This window comes from Pan paniscus, chromosome 14, assembly GCF_029289425.2.
Source record: "Pan paniscus chromosome 14, NHGRI_mPanPan1-v2.0_pri, whole genome shotgun sequence".
NCBI classification, from domain to species: Eukaryota; Metazoa; Chordata; class Mammalia; order Primates; family Hominidae; genus Pan; species Pan paniscus.
This window is the reverse complement of record NC_073263.2, coordinates 100,134,193-100,140,257: the sequence shown is the minus strand read 5'-3', so window position 1 is coordinate 100,140,257 and position 6,065 is coordinate 100,134,193. Positions and strand designations below refer to the sequence as shown.

The 6,065-nt window shown below is 37.4% G+C and overlaps 1 pseudogene; it reads left to right on the top strand.

Annotated features, from left to right (window-relative positions):
- The first annotated feature begins 304 nt into the window (after positions 1–304).
- Positions 305–955, top strand: LOC100976335 (dehydrodolichyl diphosphate synthase complex subunit NUS1-like; annotated as a pseudogene).
- The last annotated feature ends 5,110 nt before the right edge of the window (positions 956–6,065 follow it).

Genomic DNA, 6,065 nt, shown 5'->3' with positions numbered 1-6,065 from the left:
GCAGTGGGCGCCTGTAATCCCAGCTACTTGGGAGGCTGAGGCAGGAGAATGGCTTGAACCCGGGAGGCGGAGCTTGCAGTGAGCCGAGATCTCGCCACTGCACTCCAGCCTGGGCGACAGAGCGAGACTCCGTCTCAAAAAAAAGAAAGAAAGAAATGTAAAGGATCTTGAATAGCCAAAGCAACTCTGAAGAAGGACAAAGTTGGAAGGCTACTACGACTTGATTTCAAGACTTATTAAATCCTGCAGTCATCAAGACAATGTGGGATTGGTATAAAGATGACAAATAGACCAATGGAACAGAATGGAGTGCATACACCTATATGAACAACTGATTTTCAACAACGATTCAGAAAACAATTTAGATGTACACATGGGCCTGGTGATGCCACGGTGAAACGAGAGCCGAGTTTCTCGGACATCACACGCCTCGTGCTGTGGTGTATGGCCGTGGCCGTCTCCTACATTCACGTTTACGACCACCAATCTTTTCAAAAGAAATATTTCCATATTGATGGATGAAATTTTAAAACAGCAGCAAGAACTTCTGGGCCTAGATTGTTCAAAATACTCACCAGAGTTTGCAAATAGTAACGACAAAGGTGATCAAGTTCTAAATTGCCATTTGGCAGTGAAGGTGCTGTCCCCGGTAGATGGAAAAGCAAATATTCTGAGAGCTGCTCAGGACTTTTGCCAGTTAGTAGCCCAGAAGCAAAAGTGACCCACAGATTTGGAAGTAGCTATGTTAGGCAGTTTACATAGTTCAAATGGTTCTCCTGATCCTGATTTAGTATTGAAGTTTGGTCCTGTGGACAGCACATTAGGCTTTCTTCCCCGGCACATCAGATTTACTGAGATTGTCTCTTTGCCTGCCCACTTAAACATCAGTTATGACGACTTTTTCTCTGCCCTACATCAGTATGCAGCCTGTGGCCAGCGTGAGGAAAAGCAGTAGTTATTGGTTGCATAATTGGATTTTAGGCTTTTAGAGAAAAGGACTCAAGTGACTCTGATGTTCACAAAGCACCTATGAAACCCTGTACACACCTAGTCCATAATCCTCATAATTTATCAACAAACACAAGTGTCTGATGTCTGACTTGAGAGAATGTGTGTATGTGTGTCTGTGTGTGCATGCGTGAGTGCACATATGTGCACCTTTGTATGTATGGAAATAAACTTATACATGGGGACGTACTGGAGAGGGAAATACATAGACATAGAACTTGGAGCAAATAGCAGCGATGTTTTAGGAACTGAAATGTCACACTTAAAGTCTTCAGCCCCGCCAACTTCCCTGTTTTTGTGGGGAGAAGGGGGCCTGATTAGAGCTGCTCTGGTTGTGTCTGGTGGGAGGGGAATAATTTTTGTTCAGTCCTTCTTAGTGACCAAACTTTAATTTTTAAGAATAGGATATTGACTTGTTGAATTGAAGGATTCTGTGAGGTTTTTGTTTGGTTGGTTGGTTGGCTGGTTGGTTGGTTGTTGTTATTGTTTTTGAGACGGAGTCTGGCTCTGTCGCCCAGGCTGGAGTGCAGTGGCACGATCTCGGCTCACTGTAACCTCCGTCTCTCAGGTTCAAGTGATTCTCCTGCCTCAGCCTCCCGAGTAGCTGGGATTACAGGCGCCCGCCACCAGGCCCGGCTAATTTTTGTATTTTTAGTAGAGACGGGGTTTCACCACGTTGGTCAGGCTGGTCTCAAACTCCTGACCTTGTGATCTGCCTGCCTCGGCCTCCCAAAGTGCTGGGATTACAGGTGTGAGGCACCACGCCCGGCCGCATTCTGTGTTGAAAGGAGCTCCAGAGGAATGAAGTTCTGTGTTTCTTCCATGTTAAAAACTTGCTCACCTTCAGAGCAGAAGGAATACAGATATTCAGGTATCAGTCCATTTTCTTCTCTTCGTTATGGTCAAACAGTGTGACTTGAGAGTGTCGCTCTGGTGTCTGGGTTCCAGACTGTGAAGATCATTTGAAAAATAACTCTCACTACATTGAAATGCAGAATTTTAAAAAGTTAAATGGGCCGGGCGCGGTGGCTCACGCCTGTAATCCCAGCACTTTGGGAGGCCGAGGCGGGCGGATCACGAGGTCAGGAGATCGAGACCATCCTGGCTAACACGGTGAAACCCCGTCTCTACTAAAAATACAAAAAATTAGCCGGGCGTGGTAGCGGGCGCCTGTAGTCCCAGCTACTTGGGAGGCTGAGGCAGGAGAATGGCGTGAACCCGGGAGGCGGAGCTTGCAGTGAGCCGAGATCGCGCCACTGCACTCCAGCCTGGGCGACAGAGCGAGACTCCGTCTCAAAAAAAAAAAAAAAAAAAAAAAAAAAAAAAGTTAAATGTTAGATTAGGCAGTCAGAAAAACAAACAAGCATAAAAGGTGAATGAATATGTTGTAATCTTCAGAGTAAAGGTGGGCACTGCCAAAAAGGAAGAAGATTTAGATTTTCTTTTTTGTTTGGTGGGCAGTATGCCATGTTATACCCAAAGCTGATTTAAAAAATATTTTCATCTGGCTGGTGTGGTGGCTCATACCTGTAATCCCAGCACTTTGGGGGCCAAGGCAGGTGGATCACTAGAGGTCAGGGGTTCGAGACCAGCCTGGCCAATGTGGTGAAACCCTGTCACTACTAAAAATACAAAAATTAGCCAGGCTTGGTGGCAAGTGCCTGTAGTCCCAGCTATTTGGGAGGCTGAGAGGGGAGAATCACTTGAACCAGGGAGGTGGAGGTTGCAGTGAGCTGAGATGGTGCCACTGCACTCCAGCCTGGGCAACAGAGCAAGACCCCATCTCAAAAAAAAAAAAAATTCCATCAGCTAACCTCTTCCTCTTTGGAATAGCACATTTTAGGGCCATGGTTAATACCTGGGATTTTACTCAGTAAATCCTGATAGTTACTGTGCATCAAAGATCTTTAAGTAGGATTGAAGGCCTGTGTGGGGAATAAAATATTACCAAAGTCTATAAAAATAATTTAATTTTACATGTTCTCTTCTATGACAGAGAACAGCACTGGTTCTGTTATTTTTGAAATGAATAATTGATTTATTAGTAGGTGTTTAATATTTCTTAAGTCACTACTGATTCTTAGAAACCATTCTTTATATTTGATAGACTGTTTTCAGAAAACTCTTATCAACAAGTGTAGAAGAGTTATCTGAAATCATACATTTAGAATAAAGCAGTTTAACACTAGATCTCAGAAGTTTGAAAAATAGCAAAGAAGACTGGTTTGGAAAGCATGGTCTAGAATTGCTTATCAAATTCTGAAGCTATGAAGAATAAATATTTCACCTTTGGGTTACAAAACCCCATTTATGATTTTATGAAATAAAAATGATTTAAAAAAAAAACAAAGACAATTTAGAGGAAAAACAATAGGGTTTTCGAGAAATAGTGTTGGGAAAAAATGGGTATTAATATGCAAGTAAAATGAAACTTGATACAATGATTCATTGAACCATTTACAAAAATTAACTCAAAATGGATCATAGATCTATATGAAACCTATTAATTAAACTTAAAACTTATAGAAAAAATCTTCATGAATGTAGGTAAAGATTTTTAAGGTATGATACTAAATACATGATCTATAAGAGAAAAAAATATACATTGGATTTTGCCAAAATTAGAAACTTCTGCTCTTTGAAAGACTGTATTAAGTAAATGAGAACACCAACCATAGACCAAGAAGAAATATTTGCAAGCAATATGTTTGACATAGGACTTGTATCCAGGAGATAAAAGCACTTTCAAAATACTATAGTAAGAAAGTTACAAAATCAATTTTAAAATAGACAAAAGATTTGAAAAGACATCTTATCTTATATTCAAAGAAGATATATGAATGGCAAGTAAACACATGAAAAGATGCTATTTTTAGTCATCAGGGAAATATAAAACAAAACCACAATGCAATACCATTACACATATATTAGAATTGCTAAAATTAAAAATACTTGGCCGTGCTCGGTGGCTCATGCCTGTAATCCCAGTACTTTGGGAGGCCGAGGTGGGTGGATCACTTGAAATCAGGAGTTCCAGACCAGCCTGGCCAACATGGCAAAACCCCATCTCTACTAAAAATACAAAAATTAGCTGGACGTGACACACACCTCTAATCCCAGCTACTTGGGAGGCTGAGGCAAGAGAATCGCTTGAGCCTGGGAGGTGGAGGTTGCAGTGAGCCAAGATCGCGCCACTGCACTCCAGCCTGGGTGACAGAGCGAGACTCCGTCTCAAAAAAATAAAAATAAATGACCATAGCAAATTTTGGTGAGAATATGGAGCAATTGCAAATCTCATACACTGCTGGTGGGATTGTAAAAAATTACAGCCATTTGGAAAACAAATTTTCTATGTTTTGAAATGTTAAACACACATACAGCATATGATCCAGCTATTTTACTCCTAGATGTTTACCCAAAACAAATGAGAGCCTGTGTCCATACACAGACTTGTAATGAATATTTACACCAGCTTTATTTGTAATAGCCAAAACTGGAAACAACCCTGAAATCCATCAACAGTAAATTAATTATCAAATTTTCAGGCCGGGTGCAGTGGCTCACACCTATCATCCCAGCACTTTGGGAGGCTGAGGCTGGCGGATCACCTGAGATCGGGAGTTCGAGACCAGCCTGATCAACATGAAGAAACCTCGTCTCTACTAAAAATAAAAATTTAGCCGGGCATGGTGGCACATGCCTGTAATCCCAGCTACTCAGGAAGCTAAGGCAGGGGAATTGCTTGAACCCAGGAGGCGGAGGTTGCGGTGAGCCGAGATCGCGCCATTGCACTCCAGCCTAGGCAACAAGAGCAAAACTCTGTCTGAAAAAAAAAAATCATATATTCATAAAATGAAAAACTACTTGCATTAAAAAAGGATGAACTATTGCTACATACAACAACATGGGTGAATCCCAAAATAGTGATGCTGAGCAAAGGAAGCCAGGAAGAGAGAGTACATACTATCTGACACCTAAGCGGAATTAGGAAACCAAACGATAAGGAATCCAAGATACTGCTGAGCCAGTTTGACTACATCTGTTGCCACAGCATTCCAAGGGCAATAATCTTCCCATCTGTACTGCATGTCTCCCCCAATTGCTGCCAGCCCGTGCAGCCAATGCCATACACTCCTGGCTTGGTTTACAGCACCCTCTCCCAGGTACCTCCTCCTCTGCATTAGTTAGAAATCTAGATGCAGTTAGACACTTAGGAATCTAAAACTTAAATTGGTTTGTGTTAGAAAATACACACTAATATTCTACATATATATTTACATATAAATTTATATATATATTTATATATTATATTATATAAATATATATAAATTTATATATATTATATATTATATATTATATAATATATAAATATGCAATATTATATATAAATATTTATTTATATATACTTATATTTATACATAAATATAAATATATACTTATATTTATACATAAATATAAATATATACTTATATTTATACATAAATATAAATATATACTTATATTTATACATAAATATAAATATATACTTATATTTATACATAAATATAAATATATACTTATATTTATACATAAATATAAATATATACTTATATTTATACATAAATATAAATATATACTTATATTTATACATAAATATAAATATATACTTATATTTATACATAAATATAAATATATACTTATATTTATACATAAATATAAATATATACTTATATTTATACATAAATATAAATATATACTTATATTTATACATAAATATAAGTATATACTTATATTTATACATAAATATAAGTATATACTTATATTTATACATAAATATAAGTATATACTTATATTTATACATAAATATAAGTATATACTTATATTTATACATAAATATAAGTACTTATATTTATACATAAATATAAGTATATACTTATATTTATGTATAAATATAAGTACTTATATTTATACATAAATATAAGTACTTATATTTATGTATAAATATAAGTACTTATATTTATACATAAATATAAGTACTTATATTTATGTATAAATATAAGTATATACTTATATTTATG